Below are 24,375 nucleotides of genomic sequence, written 5' to 3'. Positions count from 1 at the left end.
TGTGTTTTTGTTTCATCATATACCAATGTAAAATAAAAAAAAGTCAAGTCAAGCCATGAAAAACACAGCCGGTAAATCAACAAAAAATCAAAGAGCTCTCATGATATTTTTTTAAATGCTGAGCAAAAAATTTTGAATTAGCTCTTTTGACCCAATAGAAATATAACCATAACTTGGAACATAACTTTGAATGTAAATAAATATCGAAGGCCAGCAAATATTCCCATAATTTTAAAGTAAGTAAACGGAATTTATTTAAAGTATGTATGAATTTTTTCTCACCAAATCATATGAAACCGAAATACACTTTGCCCCATGAGAACAGTGATCACAACACACCAAGTCATTCGAGTCTTTAGGGAGCTTAACTTGTGGTTCACTCAGTCGGCGTGAGATTTAGAAGAGCCAACAAAAATTATATGATAACAGAAAGCAGATAGTAAAAAAGGATGCAATGGGGCTATCAAATAGATAATAGACCAACAAAAATAATATAAAAATCACTTGCGGCACTAAAAATATTTTTATTTTCCCTTCTCACGGATTACGAAAATACTGCTATCACGAAGCAACTGAAGAAATGAAGTCCATTAAATTAATTTGCGCCAAAAATATTCACCTCCGTCGGGCAAGCAGTAAAACTCGGCCGACCTGTAAATCTGGTATTTTACGTAATTACGAACGGTTTTCCTCGACTCGAAATGCACACTTCTGCTTCCCACTCGACCAATCCACTGAACACGCAAGCCCTCACTCTCTCCTCACACGCAGTCGTCCTGACAGCCATTTTTTTTTTTTAAACTCTCACCCCCATTAAGTCCGAAAGCTCTTTACAAACTTTTCTGAAACGTCGAACCATCATCGTGTCCCGTCCTAAAACGGTCAGGTTCCCCGTTATACGCTCCGGCAAACTATTCTCCGAAAATGAAACGAGCCGTGTTCCTCGCGTGCCTAGCCAGCCTAGCAGTCCTCTCCATTTCGGTCGCAATCACATTTGACGAGCCGGAAAAGCCCATTGTACTATTCCATCCTACGGATCACCCGCGCGAATATAACAATATTCCGCTGCCTCCCGATGCTTTGCCCGCAAAAACGGGCCCGGGTCTTCACGCACTTCGGTCTGCCGTCCTAGAGCAGGGAAAAAAACGCGTCCAGAGCATTCTCGTTTAATCTCGGTGAGGGACACCCATTGTTTCGCGCGAAATATGTTTTGCCACCCATATAGATAAATGCATACCGCTGTTTCCTCTCCGCCATAATCCTTGCAAACGCATGTTTTCGTCCTCCCGCTAATTCGAATTTTAAATGAATCCCTTGTACTCCAGTAATTGGGAATGCATCTGCAATTAGATGCAGAATTTTCATTTCCGCGTAATTTCCTCCGGCAATCTAGTCGAGGACCTCGAATACACACATCCTTTCCACGCAATAATGCCCAAGATTATCCCCATCAAATGTACACAGAATTCCAAAACTCGAATAGTATAGCCTATAATAAAGGATAGTGGTTAAGGGAAATCTTCGGAAGTGCTGGTTGCCATAAATTTTCAAATGAAAAATATTTCCAGGCTCAAGTTTTTAAGGAAAATATGGGAATTGTAAGAGCGATATTTATATTTTGGTCACAACGAGTACATTTTTGTTGAGTTGAGGCAAATATAGCACTTAGGCTATTAAAACTGCATCATCTATTTCAATATTCATTTAGAACAGACTGGCATATGACTTGGGAAGAAAAATTAGCAAGAATTGCCGTGAGAAAAAATTCCCCTGGACCGGGAATGGAACCACGGACCTTTGGCTTTCCGGGCCAATGCGAAGACCACTACTCTACCCAGGTTCTTTTGTTTCCATAGCAATTATACCGAAATATTACACAGAAAAATTAGCTTTAAATTTCTATATCATTAATTCCATGACTACTAGCAATGCTATTGTGACTGATGAGTGCTGACTCGCACGTGTACAAATATTCTAATGGAAAGACATCCATGTCCGAAGCTTTTTCGCAGACTTTCCTTTCCTACACCTCTAAATTGAGTTTGAAGGAAATTGTAATTTGTACACAAAGACGTATTTAAAAGTTCATTAGCAATCAAAGGCATCCTAACCCAATAAAAGTCACTGTCTTTCAAGCATTACCTCTCAGCAGCTTGCAGCTTGAATTGGACTGGAAAGGCGTTGATTAGTTTTTTATTTGAAGCGTTATTGTTTTTAAAAACTAGAATCTAACAGATGTCATGGAGCATTAAGGTCATGAATCGTAAGTTGTGGCGACTCGCATAAAAAAATTTGACACAGAATAAAATTAATAATCATCTCCTCCTACGCTCTAATTTTCCATGTAAATGTTTCCGAACTGTAGAAGGTTGCCATAACATTTTTTTGATAATGGAGGTTACTTGGCTGCATTGAATTAAACTTATTAAGGCCAGTATATAGCGAAACATTAATCGCGAAAATGACTGAAATTTTATGCAAGTCCATCTTGGGCTGACATAACATTAATCCTTTATCACAGGACAGGCTTTTCATTGGTATAATATCAAAGGCATTAGCTGCTCGGCGGACTTCCACCGCAAATTTAGCCCTGAATTTATGTTATAATTAAACCACGAAGCATCATATTAATTCGAAGTGGAAATTCGGTCTCAGAAATGAAATTTTGTCTATTTTTAGAAATATGACGACCTAGCTTTTACACCAAGTTACCTGCATGCGCTAAAAACTCCGAGTTTAGTAATAAGTTGCTATTATATTTTCATTAGGCCAAATAAAATTACTGCATAGTAAGAAATAGTAGTAATGAAAATTCCGAAAGTAAAATGTTAGAATGAAGCTTGAGACGTCTGATAAAGTACAGGATAGTTGCTACAGCATGAAATGTATGAAATAAAAACTGAAAAATATAAGAGAATTTTTTAAATAGGTACCTTTACTTGAATACGGGATGGAAGGACAACATGAATTCCTTTACAAATACATTTTAACCTCCCCCCCCGACTGGTTAATCAATGGTGTAGTATGCCAATCCCTAAAACGAAAATGAACGCATGGTGGCCCTATGATTTTATTATAAATTTTCCTGCTGGAAATGAACAATAATTAAAATGACTTAATTAATGTTCTGAGGCGGAGCCACATCAGAGAAACATTAAAATACACCTCGGTTTTGTATTGGCTGCAGTAAAAAAAGTATTGAACAATAAAATCTTATCTCATTAAAGATAAAGATAATGATAAAGAAATGTTTATTGTTCTTGGACTCTTGGTCGACTAAGAACATACAAAGTATACATTAGTATCAGAGCTAGAGTACACAAAAAAATTGAATACATGCAATAAATGGTAAAATAATGCCAACGGAATAAACAAGCATATTGGTAAAATTAATTTTTATCATGTAATCGCATTTTATTAAAAGTATATTTTTGGAGAACATCAATGATTAACATTAACAGCTTAACGTTGGTACAGAAGATACAATATGCACGTTTTTCGGAAATGGTTGACCGAAATTCCGGGATAAAGCAAAAATAAACAAATAACTGTTGTTTCAAGGAGTAGAAATGCATTTAAAATGGTATCATATGGAAAATTACATGGGGAGGAGGCCTAATAACAACGTATAAATTATAAAATAATCCTTAGCGAATCGCGGTGAAGTATTTGACTCATTATCATCTCCTCCCCTAATACGTTTTCCTCGTATACCAAATTTTTTGGGTCCTGAATATGCCAGCAATAAAATATGAAACACCAGCACAGACGGAATAGTATGCTTTCTGAATTTTGAAAAAGACCAGGCCAAAACTCATAATTTAGGGAATAAACAGGGAATCCAAAGTTCAAAAAAGAAAAATAACGTGACATTTATAGCTGCAAAGAAAAACAACCCTTTTATGGCGTAAATGTTTAACGAAATATTATGTAAAAATGTATGTTAACAAAAACATAATATCTTTTTTTGATAGCTTATGTAATTATACTGGAAAATTCAGGTTGAAAATGCTCTAAACATGCACAATTACTCTGCGTGGCCATGGAATATTCCTAATTGTGTATGGTTCCCATGAAAACGATGCGCAACAATGTAATCAGCCCCAACATGATCCTCAGAAAACCGCGGTGAAGCACTTGAGACCCACTATCCTCCTCCTTCTAAACTTTTTCCCCACCACTCGCCGTGACTTCCCGTTTCGAGCACGTCCACCTCCAGGCGGAGACGACCGTGTCCCTCTCTCTCTCTCCCACATTCTTCTTTCCCCTCTTCCATCTTTCTGATCCCAACATCCACCTCTCCTCTCTCCAACCCTCACCTCAATTTTCTAAGCCCCACGGATGCCGACAATTAGCGGTGTAAGCACAAAATCAAAGAAAAATGGTGTACCCCGAAAATGTATTTCTTAATTAAAGCTTTCCCGGCGCATAATAATTGAAAAGCGGTATACGACTTTTTAGTACTCCAAAAATTTCAAAACTACGTAGATAAACAAAAAACAAGAAACGGAATGGCATAGGAATGAAAGATTATACAAAATTGAATTATTGCAAATAAAATTTTGCCCCTTTTTGACATTATAGTCGTCTTTCTGGGTAATTACTTATGGACATAAATACTTTGAACATGCATAACTTCTCAATTGGGGCTACCGAATGCTCCTCCCATTGTCCATTACGCTCTCGACAAGGAGGCGTAACGACGTAATCAGCCACTACAAGAACCTCACCGAAACACGGTAAGCAATTGAGAGACTCCATCCTTATGAACTTTTTCCCCTCATTCGCCGTGACTTCCCGTTTCGAGCACGTCCACCTCCGGGCAGAGGCGACCGTGTCTTCCATTCCTTCTTTCGCCTCCCCTTCCATCTTCTTTCTGACCCCAGCGTCCAACTCTCCTCTCCCTTCCCCCCCCCCCCCTCTGCCTCCTCCCGTGGCCCCCACAGCTTACCCTGCGGTAAGCCACGTCGCTGCCTCCATTACAAGAACGTTCACCTCGGGCCTCGACCTCAATTTGCGTGCTTTACTCCCTGCCCTCGAGCCGACACCCAACTCAACCCGCCCACCTCATCTGCTTTCCCCCCCAACCCCCTCCACTCACCCGTCCGAACACCCTTCCGCCTCACACCCTCGCAGCACCCACCCACGCGCCTTGCCCCCCCCTACCTTCCCTCCCTCCCCCTCGCCATACCCGCGAGCCTCCAATATTCATTCCCCGCCTTTTTAAAACCCCCGAGGGCAGCCCAGGTCCTGGAATCCTCGGCACAACTCCCCCATCTCTTGCCCTCCCCCTCACCTTAGTTTCTCCGTTCCTAACTAGTCCCCTCCCTCTCCTGCCCATCCTGCTTTATTAGTCCCCTCCCCCTCCGTCGCGTCACTTCCGGCCGCACCCTTCTCTCCTCCGCCATCACCTCCTCCATGTCACTCTCCTTTCCAATCCTTACTTTTTCTTATTCCTCCTCCTTTCGGTGTTTCTCCCACCTTTGATGCATCTCTTTTTTCCCTCCGCTCTGATGTGCCGCGTCGCATTCGAACTATTTCACGATGATTTTATTTCCTACCCGGTTCCAACGCTTCAGTGCCACTTACAAGAGACTTAAGGCTCTGCTTTTAAATTCGATTCGATGCCCTTTAAAATTGATCAGAATTGTTGAAATCAGCTGGGTAAAGAAGTTATTGTGGAATAGTAAAAGATGTATTGTTTGAAGAACTGATTCGAGTATCCGATACACCCGAAAACAGCAAATACAGCTGTAAAGGCCCACGAAAGTTTAAACCTGTTCCTTATTGCCTTACTGTGAGGTGAAGATAATGCAACCTGAGGAAAAAGATCTTCAGTAGGTGGTGCTTTCCCGGGGAATTAATATGAAGGAATGCTCCCGGCTTTTAACCACCTGAGGCATTTGAGGGTCCGTGGGTCGCTGAGGTATGTAATCAATATATCGGTAACGAAAATTCGGTTTCATTAAACAGTCTCAACATGCTGATAACTCAACACCATGTCGACAAGAATACACCGTTTGGTACGTTTCATATCGGCTTTGGGTTTCTTCTCACCAATTTCCATTCCTTTTCCTCTTCTCTTTACTTTACCTTCTTCCTCTGTTGCAACTCTTCTCCCAATGCTCGCTTTGTAAACGTCCTCTCATGTTTCCTCTCACAAAGTAATACTTTTCTCTTTAAAGCGCGGGTACTGTGCAGTTGGTGTATTGCATGACTTCGTCCCTAACTTCTCTCGGAGGTGAAGGGGATTGGCCAAGAAATTTGTCTCCTCGGCTTGGCTTTCCATTGTTCTGGTTGCCTTGAAGTTGAATAGGGTAACATTCTGGGCACTGTTTCCATCTGAGTGTAAATGTAATGACTTCAAGCGTTCATGCTTGACCAAAGTGTTTCATCGCGGAGGCAGCGGAGCCTAGAGTAATCGTTTAGATCGTTTAGTATCTACATTTGTAATTCGATGTTTTAATCTCGATGATGAATGATAATTTTTCAGAGACAATTTGATAGTCAATATATGCTATTAAGATATTAAATAGCAAACCCATCAAAGAGTTAATCAGATTTCTTCGAAGTATAAAGCAAAGTTTGTGCTTATCTTTTTACTTGTTTGTCGCTCAATTATTTCATGCATGTAATCATGTTCTTCGACTTATTGAAAAATGCACATTGGACTGCAGGCTCTAGTGAATGCGTTGGACGAGCGGTGCGAGGAGTGCGGGATGAGGATTAATCACAAGAAGACTAAGGTAATGCGGTTTTGTAAAGCATCGCGAGCGAGGAATGCGAGACTCAAGATAAAAGTAGATGGGGAGAAGCTTGAGCAGGTAGAGCAATTCAACTACTTACGCAGCTCATTAGAGGAAAGCGGATACAGTAGTAAGGACATCAGGAAGTGAATTGCATTAGCAAAGGAGGCGTTCATAAACAAGAAGGAGCTTCTGAGAGGATCGCTATGTAAGAGTTTAAAGAAAAGGTTAGTGAAGAGTTTTCATCTGGAGTGTAGCTCTCTACGGTGCGGAAACGGGGACACTAAGGAAGGAGGACGAGAGAGGATTGGAGGCATTCGAGATGTGGGTATGAAGAAGAATGGAGAAGGTGAAATGGACAAATAGGAGGAGAAGCGACGAAGTGCTGGACATGGTGGATGAAATGAGGAAACTTTTAGATGAGACACGGAGGAGACAGAAGGTTTGGATGGAGCGAGTACTTAGCGGAAAGGGGATGTTGAAAACGGTGTTAGAATGTAGAATGTCAGGTAAACGAGGGAGGGGAAGGAAGAGGATAGGGTTTTTAGATAGATTGAAAGGGCCTTACAGTGAATTTTAGAAGGCAGTGCTGGAAGGAAAGGGAGGCTCCCAGGCTACTTCTTTAGTACTCTATGGAAACCTACCTTAATGGGCAGCATACTATAATCATGATCTATATGCCGTGTGAAATGAGCAACTTCCTCCATGGAATATCTTCTCTCTCTTTTGCTTCAACTCCCCATACGTGGCACTATCCCACTCATTTACCGTATTTCATGAGCAGATTCTAAGTAAGAATCAATTCCTCAATTGTTTCTTTGAATAACTGCGATTTAAAATTGAAATTTCCTGAAACACCTTCTCAATTTAATTCATGTTCAGTGAATTTCGTGTTTATAATGAGTAGAAGTTTACAAAAGTTCCTCACTCCTATGAAATCCTAAGTGGCATTTATCTAGGACAGAAAGGCAAAATTCTTGAAAATAACTGTACCGCAGGAAGTAATATTAAAAGAAATTTAATTCCTACGCTCACATCTACGACTACTAAGATTTTGCAAGGAATATAACCGTGGCAGCAGTCGGTAGTCGAAATCGGCTCTCCCAGCACTGTTCCGACCCACCTTGTTGCATTTATACCTAACTGGTCACATCACCCTATTCTCTCAGGTTTCCTCCCCAGGGCCGGAGATGAGAATCTAAACGGACGTCCCCCCTTGTCCGGCACGACAGTGCGCCCTGTGTACGTATAGCTGTTGCTACTCGTTTGCGTGGGATTGAGTTACGGCTTCCGGTATTTTATTTTTCCTCCAGATGCCGCCTCAAAACGTTCGCGAATGTCTTATATCTCGGTGGGGAACGCGGGCAGGTTTCGTCGTAGCAAGATGATTTACGAGATGCCGGGTTGATGCTCTGGAGTGGTCAGAAGAACATGATCACCGATGAAGTTGGCCAATATTTTCAAATGCGTCGACCATAATTATTAAGACCAGGCTCAGAGGAAAATTTTTATAGGTCGGAGAAAATTAAATTCTTTTTTATCTGGAAAAATTACAAGTTTTGTAGGCCTTTGGAGTTGAAAAACTCGAAAAAAAAGTACAAAACGGGAGCCCAGCTAACTCAAGACGTTTTAATGTGGATATGGACTGATGAAACATTTATTTATTATCCTCAGGCAGGCATTGAAGGATTGAAATTTACCATCGCTACACTTTTGTAGGAAGGGTTATTGGAACATAGAAGGAAATATAACGAAACTGTTCGCAGAAAATATCTTTATTTTTTGCGCACACAGTAATAGCAAAAGGCATTGAAATTGTTTCAATCCAACGCATGGAAATGCCAAAAATAATAACAAATTAATCTTTTTGCATAGCACATTTAATAATTTCTATGTAATTGAAGGGAAGCAGTGAAAGAATGCATGATACTAAATAACAAGGCAAAACCTGCAGTAAAATAGTAAAAGGTAATTAAGAGTAGCAGGTATGGCTTATCGCAGAAGGGAACCTCGTAATGCCTAAACCGTCAATACGCCCAGAAAATCCACGGAACACGAGGCTACTCTCGGAAATGATACCTCAACCCCCTCCCTCCGGCATGCGAGAAATTCACACAACTTAAGCTGAATATAGAGTGAGTCCTAGTCAACTTTGTTCTTCTGTTTAGCCAACTCAAGCTAACCGTCGGGTTGGGCCAACTGAGTTTGACAACGACATTTGTCTGCTTAGGTATTATTCCGGGAGGAGTAAAATTATGCCACGAAATTTTAACCTTGGTTAGCTAATTCCAAAAAGGAACCATAATTACCGACGAAGCTTTGATCGAAAATGCACCATTTTTAAACTACAGAACTTTGAGCCAAGCGCTCCGTGAGTTTGCCCTGTTAAAGGCTATGGGCAACTCATGACTCAAAAAAGCTTTGCCTACATTTGCCTATCCTTTTGTCCAGAGCATCCGGCAGCAGTGCAAAATCGCAGCCAATCGGAGCGCTTGGCTCAAAGTATCTGTTTTTTTAAAAATAGCGCGTATTCGACCAAAGAATCATCGGTAATCTTGGCTCCTACAACCATCGGCTATCCTGGGTGAAATTTCGTGACATAATTTCTCTCCACCTTGTATATTTTCCTCCGTGGTTTTGTCGGAAAGGTTCCTCGCGTGAATCAGCTGGTAAAAATTTGAAAGTCTAATCCACTCCCTTTTTGGAGTGCCCATAAAAATCCCACTCACCAAAGCGAATCCCACCGCTTGAAACCCTCTTCCCGATGACCTTCCCCGCCGCATGCAAGTGCTTACTCATTCCGGGATGGTGCTTCTCCGTGCCACCCTTGATGGTATATGACGCCTATCCAGCACCACCTCCCACTCTGCGATAGAGACCTTTCACTTCTTCCACCGGAGAGTGATCTCCGCCCACACATATCGGTCCATCGGGGAGAAGGGCCGCTCGCTGATGCCACGCCCCCTTTTCTCGCGACCTCGACCTGTGTCTAGCAGGTGCACTTCCTCCCTTTATGCTTCACTCGCATTCGATTCCGAGTCGAAATGGAAGCCGAGACGCGACCCCTGCAGTTTGGTAGGCGTTGAATCATCCCCATTGACGGCTGTCGCTCTAATCTCTGTCGTATCTTTCTGAGGCCCACTCTTAAGTCTTTCTAAAACACGCGTAAGGTGTTACTGCATTCAAGCCTAGAGAAATTGTATTTAAGTGTTTTTTTAAATTGAGGCCGACTACCCTTTTAAAAGGGTATTAAACTTTAGCGTAAGAGAGTGTCAACTTTACTGGTGTACTAATATATTCAAATACTTAAATTCTATACTAATGTACTGAGAAAGGTAATTTGTAGTCCTGTATTCGTCTGGACAGAAGGTTACACAGTGAAGGGAAAGCCGTGCTGTTCGCCAAGTCAATTGCGTTCGTTGAGATAATCAAATGCATAAGACGCACTACGGCATCTTCTATCCATTCACCTGAAATTCGAGTACATTCAGCATTATCCTATCCTGATATATGTAATTTCGCAAAGTCCTGAAAGTTTGTTTTCATATTACTCGGTAAGAGTTTTTCTCAAAACTCTTATTTACTTTGCAAAATTTCTTCCGTAAAGAATGAGAGTATACTTTTTATTTCTTAGCACTTATCTTCCTATTTAAATTTACTTGCCGATTATAATGTCATTCTAGTCATTTCTCTATAATTACTCAAAAGCTAGATAAATCTCTCTCAGTAGGATTTCAAATCCTGTTGAAAAGTTAAGTTGTAATCGCCAGCAATAACTGCAAATGAATTCAAACTAATTTTAATTGTAATAATTATTCCACTGGAGGAATAGAATCACGGATTTTAGGTTTTGCATACTCAAGCAAATAAAACAGCCGCATAGGTACCAATAATCGTAAAAAATCAACAAAAAATATAAGGGCACAAAAACCATTCTTTTAATGGAGAGAACCCGTGTGCTAAAAAATAACTCAAGTCGAAATGGAAAAAGTTACCATTTCCGCTGCATCATTGGGAGTTTCTAAAAATATTTCACATAGGTAAATTCTAGAACAGTTTTTCTACTTTATTTTTGCAGTCTAGAATGATCCAAGATTAGCCAAACAGCTTTTATACATTTTGGCCTACGACATTTGCTATTAATAATTTTCTAGAAGCTTAATTACTTCCATTGCGAAAAATAAAATGTGTGGAAAAATATTAACTCTGTTAAAACTAATTTATCATGCATAACCCTACAATACTTCTCGTTGCATCACAAAGTGTTTTCCACTAATACATCATCAACTATGCAAGCATTTTTCTAGGAACCGTATGAGCATAAAATTATACATGTATGATATCGTTAAATGCATCTGACAATGAGTAAAGTTTAGAAACAGTTTGTGGAGTATTTTTGAAGGCAGATCGGGATAATTTAACGCATATCGTTAGAATTACTAAAAATAGCTATGAATATCCCTCTCTTGATAAACCTCGTTTGTCTAACAAAAAGCTTTGTTCAGCATCATGCAGTGTTGTTCAGCTTTCAAAATTTGCCCAAATATATATATGGAAACATCGACGGAGCTCCAAAATGTTTTCGGAGAATTTTAATGTCTGATATCCGTCCAAAAACAACACAAACAATGCAGTAGCCCAGGGATATTGTCACTACTCCCCGGAGGCAACGCCGGGAAGTAAACAACGCTTACATATTTTGTATGCTTTTAAGAAAAATAACGAGTTCAGTGAACATGGTTATCCAGAGAGGGCATAGTCTTCTTAAATTACTTACGTTGATAATTCAGGAAAAATGACTGGGGCATGAAAATATAGGAAAAAATAGGAGTATTCCCTTTAAGCAATAATTAACTTTTTTTGTACGTTATGAATACTGAAAATTCTGAATATTTCATTAAACTGTACCGTTTTCTGGTAAAATGTAGATATATTAAATATGATATTCAATTGTCATAACATTTTCAATTTTTTCGCATGATAGAAGCCATGTTTCATGATTAACCTGGAACACTACCTTATAAGCATGGAGCACTGTAATTTTGTAAAGTTAAATGGAATCTCATTATACGCGTCAATGTAAAGACAAGGATTTGCAGTATATCAAAGATTTTCTTCAAATTATCAAGTTTAATATGAAAAGAAAAGGCTGTGGTGAAAATTAAGAAATTTATGAACATTATCGTCTTTGCGACTGACTCTCTATTGATAATGAACTCTTCGGAGGAGCATTATGTCCCAAATATGAGGTGTACATCAATATAAAAAAAAATTGAAGTGTACCAAGTAGGGCAACCAATTAATTTCATCGAGATTTAAAAAAAAACACGGATTCAGTGTTAGAGTAACTCGCAAATGTAGCAATCACGAGGCAAAAAAAAAAAGGAACTCATGGTATAAAATCCACAGTAAGACATAACTTCTTGAATGGGAGTGTAATATACAAACGGCATGTGCCAATTTGTGCCAATTACCATTCAATTAGAAACCCCAACGTTCAATAATTTAGTGAAGTGAAAACAAAATTACAGCATTCCATATTCCGTTTTTCCTTTCCCTCTTTAGTACCACTAAAAACTCAATACTATTCTTTCTCTCTAATGACATAACGGAATCATCTAAATCTATTTTTTTCACTCCTTTTCTATTACTCAGTGAAAAGCTTGCAGCCGCGAAAAATCACTATAAACATGGGCCAGCTGAAGGCTGACTTGAAAAATTAAATTTGATTCAATTAGTTACCGGAATGATTGATTCCGATGGCAAACGAATTAAAATGAGATGCTAAGTAATAATTAAATAGTACTTCCAAGACCGAGATTTTTTTCTTACCGCCAAAAAATCTTCCACATAATGTTTTTGCATGAAACTTACTTGAACCATGGAAGGTACAACCATAAAAGCACAGCACAGCGAATCGTAAATAATTGTAGAAACGTTAGAGGACCAAAACTTTACAGATAGTAGATAAAGAGATCCGACCTCGCGCTCAGAAAAGAATAGGCCCCAACAGAAGAATGGCGAAAGTCCCTTTTAATGGTGCGGGGTCACCCTGGGGATATCGTTCAAACTCTTTCCGACTAAACCCATTGAACTCCTATACTCTCACTGTCCGCGAGTCAGTCGCGCGGGATAGGCTGGAGGGAGAAAGGGAGTCATCCCTGTTCGGGTGACGGAACTTGCTTCCCCCTCCACGGTCCTATACCCCAAGGGGCAGACCACACACTCAAATCCCCAGCAGCTGAGCCGCGTTCGACGGTGGGGTGGTACTCCATTTGGGCGATTTCTAAGTAAATAAAAGAATATTACTGCCAATTCAGCCCACTCCAACCGGTTTTCGTGTGCATTAGACTTCACAGATACCTTCCCGGTCCTATTATTCAAAAAGAGTATTTCCTAGTCCAAATTATCAGGTAAATATCCCTTCTATACAGACAATTCAGAACTTTGAAATCAAATGTGAATATTCTACATGTTTTCACCAGGTATTCGCTGTTTTACCATGAATTAATTTAATATTCTAGCCATTAAAACAAAGAAAATATATTGAATGTAATATTGATTGAATGATAGTGGCATCCTTCTCTCACAAGTAAACTACTTGTTTATGATAATTTTCAGGCTGTCTCCGTTTATTGACATTATGACTTTACATTACCAAAATATTTTTAATACTATGATTTTCTTACTGATTCTTAGTAAATGTCATAATACAATCTCAAAGTTGATAAAGTGGCGAAGAATTCCTACTCAACTTTCATTACAAATAATTTCAAATATACTGAGATTCCTCTTTGATACAATATCATCTTGAGAAGAAAAATATAAATATGTCATCTGCATCTTTGGTCATTCACTTGCGCCATCCATGTATTGGCCGACAACTTCTAGATCTCACTGGGAGTAATAATAAAAATAGAACGTCATCTATGGTGAGAAAAACCATACTACGAGATAGCTCATATCTTGGATGTAGCTACGATCCAGGATTTCCAGACAGATGGTTCGGAATCCCACGATATTGGAAATCCTGCATTTGCCACTAACATACTCGATAGCATACCTACTTGCTCTAATCGGAAGGTCAAGGACAATTTTATTGATGCTGAAAAATCGTAGACCAATGATGATGATGATGATGAATGCCATTAACATTTTCTTAAATCCTTCCCCTATCCACCCATTAAGAACGGAACTAAATAACTTCCCCCATACCTATAAAATACCTCTTTTTAATCCTAAGTTATTTAAGAAATTGACTTTGAGGAATTTGTACCTTTATAATGCTATTATAAAGGTACAAATTCCTCACAAAGTGCCAAAACCATTGAAAATAAATTGTTAGAGTAGACCGTACAACATGAATTATACTTTCCTATATATTGTATTCACAAAGGTAATCCGGAAACGTTAAATAAAGCAATTAATAAGCAGCAAGAGGAGTGATGATGAAGCAGAGAAGAACGAAGGTGAAAGAGAGTGGGGGCGCGAGCAGCGGTCTAGCCGTGAGGTATTTAGATGGACGCACGTACCTATGCGGAGGGTGTGGGGTAAAAAGCGTCATCCTGGCCTGCACCCATCCCACCTCACGACATCGATCCCACGCCGCTACCCCCCCTCCCTCCCCTCGCCTCGGGGGGATCGCCCCTCGGGACATTCGCCAGGGCACAGAATGGAAAGGGGGGGAGCACGACATCCCCCCTCCCTCTTTCCCACCGGATTCCTCCGAACGCCGTCGGCACTTGGCAAACTCCCTGGTCCACATCCGAGGGCGGTGGCCACGGCGCGGGTGCAGGAAAGGGTGGCAACCGAAGGGGGTTGCGATGGTAAAGGTTCGATATCATTGTGCACGGAACTATCATATTTGACATATTTATGGAATATTAATGTGTTGAATAGGTGAAGAACCGTTTTTGAGTAAATAGGCTCTAAATTATATCATACACAACGAACTCGTTACTCTTTGTTAAACAACTCAGTAGCCGGTTTAGTAACCGAAAACAAATATTTGCTGAATTGCCGGGGAAATCTTTTATATATGCTTTAAAATGATAAGTAGGCATACGTTAAAATTTGGTATTCATGTTATGTAATTCATGTTTTAACGCAATGGAAGAGCATACAATTAATTTCATCCGAAGGCTAGGAATTATAGATATACTAGGGACGTATCCTAGGGATACGTATTAAATAAAGTGCTGTAATATATCTGTGAAATAAAATCGGTTTGGGCAATGCTCCACCAAAGAACAAAAGCCTTATTGAAGAATAAATGGCATAATTTTCTAGAAAGTTGATTCTCTTGTGGACATTAACGACCAAATTAAAATATATAATGAGATGAGTAATTTGTCATTCTGATATCGATAATACGTAATCAAAATGTACTTAGCATAAAAGAAGTGCGAATAAATAAACAGTTATGTGATGTTCATCCACAATTGTTGACCGCAGCATAACAATTAGAGCATTTTTATTATAGAAATCAATTACACCCCTCAATAAGCTAATATCAATTGGATATAAAAATGTTGTAAATACGATATAAGTAAACATAAATGAGGTAATGGTTTATTCGCTGAGCCATGGAGAGGACACAATACGTAAATACAAAGGATCACGACCTGAGATAGTGTCCTACTGGGCCGATTGGGCCCAAAGTATTTGAATACTAAATTCCAATATTAAAATTTCGCAATTGATGATTCAGATATAGTGTTTGTATATGGAGAGTAGCGTATCTTTTCAAATATGTTTATTAATATTGCACGATGATACTATTACTCTATGCTCTGCTAAACTGAGACCTATGTCGGGTACCCATAGGGTCGACGCTCCTCGGCAAATGCCATATTTGTCCCCAACCTCCTTCTCTAGAAGGGATTGGAGAAGATACGGGAAAGGGTGGTCATCGGGGGTGGGTGTTGGAGGGGATGGGGCGGCGAGGGGCGGGCGCCGGTGAGGACGCCCCCTCCCTCTTCCGCGACGTCACGGACGCCGCCGTGCCGCACCCAATTTATTCGGCAGAGTTAGTCCGTGACCCGGAGGCGATGCGGGCGGAGAGAGGATGCTGCCCCCTGCGGCCGCTGAGTACACTGATCCTATGTCGGAATACCCAGGGGTGGAGCGATGGAATTTGCGAATAGGGGGTATATGTACAGGGAGAGAACGAAGTTTGAAGAGAGTTCGATAACAAAGGGGAGTATAGAGATGGCCATATGGATAACATAATTTTTTTTCAGAATAAATCAAATGAGGTACGGAAAATAGAAGAAAGACATTCGGGAGTAATATAGAATAGATGAGATTATAGATGATTCGAATGGAAAGGCAGAGTTAAAATAGTTTCAAGACTTATCATTGATAATGGAGATTATGATGATAAATACGACTGTGGTTACAATGCCCTCGGATTTCAAAATAAGCGAAAGAAATCTTTTTTGACATTAAAATAACCAATTGCTCATTAAAAATCTTTAGATATAAAGCTTAGCTAAATATTCAATTTCATGAGAAATAACTTATTTCTAATGTACAACTATCACATTTAATTTTGATCGTATGGCAATTTTATGAAATAATGATAGTATGATTCTCGGCCTCGGAAAGTAATAAATCAGTTATTCCGTTACATTGGCCGTGGATTAGTTTTTTTTCAATTTATACAACCTAAAATCGAGGCGACTGATGCATTAATTTTCCAAAGTATTTTTAACTGAAATTATAAGTCTTGCAAGGCCACTTCATTTTCCACCACAAAAAATCGACAAGGTACTCCTTCAAGTAGCAAAATTTATTTGGTAATAACGTGAAATATTTGGCATCGTTGAAACGAAAATTATATTATTCCATTATCTCCAACCATAGACTAGGGATAAACCGTAACAGGCCTTTCCTACAAGACAAATGTCCTGTTATTTCCTACTCAGTTTCCAGGATCCACGGAAAATATCTGCGATACTTCATTATTTTGCCAAGTCCAGTCGTTTTCTAATCTCTCGTCATTTTATGGATACCTTATTTTCCCTTCCCTGATCAGCATCACCGCGAAAACACCAGCGCAACTAAAGAACTCTTTCTTATGCACCGCTGCATTGCCCGCTGCGCCGCTGGGAGGCGCAATGGAGTGAAAGGGGAGATTTTAATGTGCGAAGGCGATTGTTTAGAGTGCTTAGCAGTGCGTGAGAGTCTGCGAGCGTTCCCTGGTGAGGCAAAAGCAAACTTACGGAGCGCGAGATAAAATAAATGAGAGCAGAATCGAAGTGATTCGATGTTTCGTTCAGGGACTGGGGATCGGTGATCACGCGGGACGGAGCTGTTCTTCGATGCCTATCTCTTCATGTCCCCGGGGATAGGGGTTGTGAGGGACAGGTGGAGGATGCAAATTTGGGGAGCAAAATGCCTGGGTCATCGTTAGCCAGGTTAATAGAATTGTTATTCAAAATTTCATGCACCGAGTCGTGCTTTCATACTATCGTAAAATTATTCGATGAAATGATATTCAAAATTGACTACCTACTTCTTTAATGATCCGCTTACAATTAAACAGTAGTTAAAGACATTGTACCTTTCATTTTTTTAAATTATTTAATTCAAGAACTCTATCTTTCAAAAAATTGGTAGATTTTTGAAAAAAAAAACACTTTTAATAGAAGAATCGATTACATCCATATTGGTTGTAAACACGACATTATAAAACATAAATGCGTTAACGCCGCTAAGCTATTGAGAGGACAGAAAATCTAGCCGACAGCAACCGGTAATACTTGATAATTATAGCCTGATTACAAACCCCATAGGTAAATAGTTGAAACATGGGTAGCATACGTGCAGATATTTTAAGGGACTTCTAGTATTGTTCCATATTTCCATTAAGCATTGGGAATCAAAGATTTTGATCATGAGAACCCTACTCGATCTCCGATCACGTCCATCTCAAACTCTTAAGCTGTCCAAGTATTATCTAAACCTCGAAAAATATACCGCTTAGAGCTTAATCACATAAATTTGAAAGATGTCGTAATTATGGTGAATGAATTGGTCCATGAGTCTATCGTCTCATACCCATTGCCCATTAAATCTGTCAGCGCAGCTACTCTCGATGAAATACACTATCAGGTGTGAAATAACGATCCAAAGCAAAAAGGAAGCGACAATTGAATACATTTGCATCGGCGTTAAAAGACTTAGCTATCGGTAGGATGGAATAAATGGTGACTCCAAGTTTATTTTTTATTTTAAGTTTATTTTATATTATTTGAATTCATTCATGCCCTTATCCCTCGGATGCGTTCCGGAAATTACTGATAATTAGTAGAAACACTTACGCAGATAGTATTATGAAAGATATTTAGATAGTATTGTGCACGCAATTACAGTAGAAGTACTTACACAAGTGATAAAACACAGATAACTTACTGCTTATAATTTCTGATAACGGTAAAAATGTTTAAATTTAGCGAGGCTGTATTTCTTCATGAATATCTGGAATTCCTCGAAAGTCTTCCGAAGCGGAAAGTCTACAAAATGTGCGCCTGAATTGAACTTGGTTTCCGATTCCATTTATAGTCCCTCCTTCACCGTGAACTTTACCTTTTCACCTCTCTCAACCCTTTCATATCTCTCCTCGTCGTACTCTTCTGGTCGATGAAAGCCGGATCAGAACGTGAAGTATCTAACGGAGCTGAAAGGAACGTGACGGCACTGATAACGTCCGAATGAGCGCCCGAGAAGTGGTGCTGTATCCTCTCAGTACTCTGTCTTGTGCGTGATGCCACAAAACTGATCAAGGATCATCCTTCCCCGCGACCAGTTTTCCGCATATCTAAAAAAAAAAACAAGCTCACGCCTCGACGAGTGGGTTACAGCATGAGTTTGACGGATGTCGGAGCGAAGGTGGATGGATGAGAAGGTCGGTCGGCGTTGGATTTCGAAGAGCGTGGACGGCATGGCCTATTGACATGGACGGTGAGGCGGAGGGTCTCGCCGCGCGGAAATCCCTACACGTCGGTTGCGATGGACGGGAAGGCGAAGAGTTAGTGATGCATTGTTTCCTATGCACCTTTGTGGAACGTGACCGCCCGACTGCGCCCCTTCGCCATGTTGGAAAATTAGCGATGGGCAATGAAACTTGTTCACGGCGCGCATTTCTCCAAAAATACAAAATTTACAGTGTTTCAAAAATACAAAATTTACAGTTTCTCCAAAAGTACAAAATCGGATAAAACCTCCATGCATGGTACAGTTAGTTAGCGTTTATCATGAAACTGAAAATTTTATTTTAATCAATGAAGTTTTTAGTATCAGGAGGTGGGTTATTTTAAACTGCTCGATAGATGAGGCAGTTCATGAAACTTATACAATTAAACAATACTGGGTCTCATAGCAAAATCTGTATTTTTACAGATAACAATTACGCAAGATTTTTTATTATTAGATAGCCTATCTCTGGCGGTTACTTCTCTTCTTCCATATATATAAAAGAGGATGTCTGTTTGTCTGTCTGCTATGCATTTCCATGCGGCTGCATGGTTTGTAGCCAAAGGTAGTACGTTGGTGCATCTCATGATCCCAGATCCCATTGTGCAACTCCTGGCTGTGTCCGTTCTTTGTGTTCAGTGGGTTCTTTGCGTCGTTTTCTCACTACAGTTTGTTACATCAGCGGCACAGATAGGAATTAAGGCCGTGGGGGTTTAGGTGCAATTAATACCGGGGTGTGAGGGGGTATGGACTATCGACCAGGATAAGCGGCAGGTGCGAGATAAATAAATTGCGGAATTTTAAGATAAATGGTGATTTTTACAGCTTTATGAGGGATATTTTAGTGATCCTTACACTGTTCTATTAGTAATATCAATACAATTAAGTAAAATGGATTAAACTTAAAAAATTCTCTGAGCTCTGGGGGGGGGGGGGGTGATCCCCCAAAACCCCTCCCCCCCTCGCTGCGCCACTGTGTTACGTCACGTCATTCAACGGTTTTGGTGATAAGACATCCTGCCGAATAGGCACACCTAATGACACTCTCAAAAAGGAAAAGATACTCAGATACTCTCAAGGATTCTCCATTAAGCTACTAATCCTCTTGGTCCAATGTTTTTGCTGGGCTATGCGTTCACTCGACGTTTTTACTCCACGCACGTACGGACACGCATAACGATCAATGTTGTGGAGTGGGCTATAAGCTGATCCCGTGCGCGGTATACGACAATCGTTTTTTCAATTGTTTGCTTTATATATGAATACCATCATCATGCGTGCTTTGTTCCTTTAAATAATATTCCTGCCATATGATCATGGTTTTGAATTTCCAAGTTTCCTACATCTATGGATTCTATCCTTCCCTAGCAATGTCGGGTGGTCTGCTAGTCGGAAATAAAACTAGAATTCCGTCCATAAGTTATGTTCATATTCAACTTGTAAGTTTAATTTAGCCTCAGTAATATATTGTGAGGGATGATGAGCAAAATGATTTTTTCTGCTCTAGGTAAAAGGAAAATTATGTGAGGGCTCAATCGTACATAGAATATCGAGCGTTGAGGTGAATGTTTTCTCGTTTTGCTCGCATGGGAGATTTCATTGCAAGCGATATCTCTTCAGCTCTCAATTGCGTGCGATTAATTACAAACGGTATATCATTTCCCTTCCCATGTATCAGGAATCGTTTGAGCGTTCAGTGGGGTATCTTCACATTGGTATAAAGCTCTGCAAATGAAGTCGCGGACGCTCATCAAATAAATCGAGAACAATGCAATGCGAAAATGCCTCCGGGGAATATCGAGAGTGGGTTGACGCATTGTTGAGCATCGATAAATACCCAGCCCTCTCGGTGTAGTGATCATTCACAAAGCACAGCTATCATTATTCATGATCTGGACTTGTTTACCAACTCAACCTCTACACGATACAAAATTCTCACAATAAGAGTTTTACTTATCAGTCTGCGACATTTTATCACGTGCTTCTATTACACAGGCCAACAAAATAAAACTTTTTTTTTGGTGCCGGGAGTTTTAGAGCTGATATTAACAATATTAGAGGTGCTGAATCCAAATATGATATCCGTTTTTATGTAACAGCTCTACTTTTTTAGATACGGTGCATTTCATGATTATATTCTTTCAATTTTTTGATATATTTCAGAAAATATTTTTCAAATTTAAATCAATCTATAAATAAACTAATTCATAATCACTCTGCAGTATTTACTTTGAAAATCACCTTTATACCTTTGAGAAAGGGGTTGGGGAGGATTTGGCGTGTTTGAAGAAGGGGGAGACAGGCGCACAGAGCTGAGGCAGTGGGAAAAGATACAACTAAGGGATGTGGGAAACCCACGGTGGAAAAGGACCGCAGTCATAACTGTAGAATAACGGCACGTGGGAAGAATCACAGATAAGTGGAGAAGAGTAAAAAAGGGGGGATAGGGTAAAGAGAGAGTGTGTCTTTGAAAATGGAGAGGCGGGAGTAAGTAAGCAGTAAGGGGATTTCCGAAAACAAATGGTCAAATTCTCAAAGTTTTTGTAAAGTAGCCTCTAAAAATGAGTTCATTTTGAAGAATCTGTGTAAATCATTGTGATGTGTTTTGTTACATTTGTGGGGAATATACTTTAAAAGAAAATAGGAAAAAAATTACAGACTTTGTGAAATGTGCATGCCTAGGATATTTTGGTGTTCAGCTTGGTGACCAAGGTAAAAAGTAGGCACCGCATGTTGTGTGTAAAACATGTACAGAACATCAGCGGTATTGAACTACAGGAAAAAGGAAAAGTTTAAAGTTTGGTGTGACAATGGTTTGGAGAGAACCTACAAACCATATTGACGACTGTTATTTTTGCATGGTAAATGTTTCGGGAATTAATCGAAACAATCGCCACGAGTGGAAATATCCAGATTTGCCTTCAGCTAGACACCCGGTACCCCATTCAGAAGAAATCCCGATCCTAATATTTCAGACATTACGAGATGTATGTGAGGGTAAATATGAGCCTGATTCTATTGACGATAGTGGAAGTGACTACGAGGCAGTATCAACAAATCCTCAACATCAATCAAGATGAACTGAGCAAACTTGTTAGAGAATTGAACTTACCGAAGGAAGCATCTGAACTACTAGCTTCAAGGATGCATGAAAAGAATTTAATGGAACAAGGTACAAAAAATTAATTTTTATATTACAATTGAAAAGGATCTGCTACCCCTCTTTACTCAAGAAGACAATCTTACATTTTGTTTAGACGTTAGAGGTCTTCTGAAAGGAATGGGACTACCGCAATATGAAGCTAGTGATTGGCGTTTGTTCATTGATAGCTCCAAGCGTAGTTTAAAATGTGTTCTTCACAATGTTAACAAGTTTGGCTCAATACCAATCGCTCATTCAACTGAAATAAAAGAAGAATATGATACAATAGTATTGGCCTTACAGAAGATAAAATACTAGGGACATCGCTAGGTGATCTGTGTAGATTTAAAATTGGTGAACTTTCTTCTTGGGCAGCAATTTAGCAACACAAAATATCCTTGTTTCTGGTGCCTCTGTGCTAGCAGGGACGGACAAACCACTGGATTAAGGAGTGGTCAAAAGGAGAAAACTTAATTATTGGGTAAAAACATTATTGCTAAGTCTTTGGTGAACGGGAGAAAATCACCTTACCGTCCCTTCATGTTAAACTAGGCTTAATGAAGCAATTTGTAAAGGTTCTTGACAAGGATGGACCATGCTTCGGCACCATAAGAATAAAAATGCCGCAGATAAGTATAGAAAAACTTAAAGCTGGTAGTTTTGATGGGCCACAAAACTGCTTTCGCCAAGCCATTGAATGAGATTTAAAAAAACAGTTGGCTTTCATTTGTTGAGGTAATAAATTTTTTTCTGGGAAATCACAAGCGAGAGAAATTACCTTGAGCTGGTAAACAATATGCTCACTAACTTTAAACCACTTAGATGTAATATTAGCATAAAAGTTCACTATACACAGTCACTTAGACTGTTTTCCTGAAAATTTAGGTGACACAAGTGAAAAACAAGGCGAATGATTTCACCAGGAAATCAAAACAATGTAAGATCGCTACCAAGGAAGATGGGATAAATATATGATGGCAGATTACTGCTGGTGCTTAAAACGAGACTGTTTTAACAAAGTGCACGCAAGAAAATCGCGCAAAAGGATCTTCCGTAGTGTTGAGTGACGTTTTTACGTCTTTTTTTTTCTTTAAATTGTTTTATTTCAGTGAAAAATGTTACTATTTGTATTCAATTGTATTGTAAAACTATTGTAATTGTAGGTGATTTAACATTCCTATAAATAAATCAAGTCTTTATATTTTGTGAGTTTTATCATTTATGTAATATCATCATATTGAACATTTTTTTACGTAAGTAACAACATATCTGTATCTTGAAAACTAGAGCTGATAGGAAAAAACTAATATCATATTTGGATTCAGCACCCCAATTATACTTGGAATCAGCTTTAAAAGCACCGGCACCAAAACCACTGTTGACCTGTGTTATTTATAGGCTAATTGAACATTTTTCTCTAAAGTAACTGTAGACATGAGTCCTGAAAAAGTAAACTATTAACTAAAAATCTTACGCCGCGAGAGAATAATTTTGCTGGTAAAGAAGATAATTCAAAGAACATTTTTCTTTTTTCAGCATCTTCAAAGCAAAAATTATACTTGGTACTCAGTCATAGTAGTATAGGTGATAAACATTCACCGTTATCGTTATGACATGGCGTATATGTATTCATGAAATATTCTAATCTTGAAGAAGTTATGATAAGAAAAAATATTTAAAGGAATGACTCAAGGAACATTTCATTTTGGCGGAATGAGAGCCAGGGAGTTTCTAGAAGGGGAACATATCTATTTATCGACTTTTATTATGCTTAAAGGAACGACGGAAGTGTGTATGAAAAAAAACGGTTAAAGAGCACAATTTTTCCCCTGAGGAGTGTTTTGCACTTTTAGTGCACTTGGGAATGAATCCGCAAGGTAAGCCGCAGGTAAGTCATGTTATTTCCATAATTAAAAATAGTGAAGTGAAGTGAAAAAGAATTGGTGGGAGTATAGAGGTTTATTTAGATATGGTTGATTGATTTTATAGCAATATCACGTGATAGTTTACTGCAAATAGAGAGCATTCATTATGTATTTATTCATCTGAAATGGACTCTGATGGGATAAATAGAATGAGATGGAAAATAAGAGAATTCTCTTATATCATACTTTAATCATTTCAGGGGTTTTGCTCATCCATTATAGAATACTTCGTGTAGTCACAAAGTCTTCTTGAAATAGCTGACCATCCAATATCTATTTCTCCCTCCTGTGTTAAAACTTTTTGAAAGTTTTTTAAATCATTCATCGTAGTAATACTTAGTACTATTTTTTTAAAAGTATGATATCAGACAGATAAATTTACTTCATTATATTTAATTCTCAATTTAATGTAGACAAGGGAGTTAATTCTTGTAATACTTGGTATCTTGTTCGCACACGTTCAATAGGCTTCAAATGTTCAGAGGATCTCGCCTGATATGCAAAAGTGTACCTCATTGGGCATCCATACAATATTTTGTATGTACAGATTAAAGTCATTATCATACTGAAAAAGCTTCATTGG

This window comes from Ischnura elegans, chromosome 1 (genome assembly GCF_921293095.1).
Source record: "Ischnura elegans chromosome 1, ioIscEleg1.1, whole genome shotgun sequence".
NCBI lineage: Eukaryota > Metazoa > Arthropoda > Insecta > Odonata > Coenagrionidae > Ischnura > Ischnura elegans.
The sequence above is the reverse complement of the archived record's forward strand: the minus strand, read 5'-3'. Positions refer to the sequence as shown.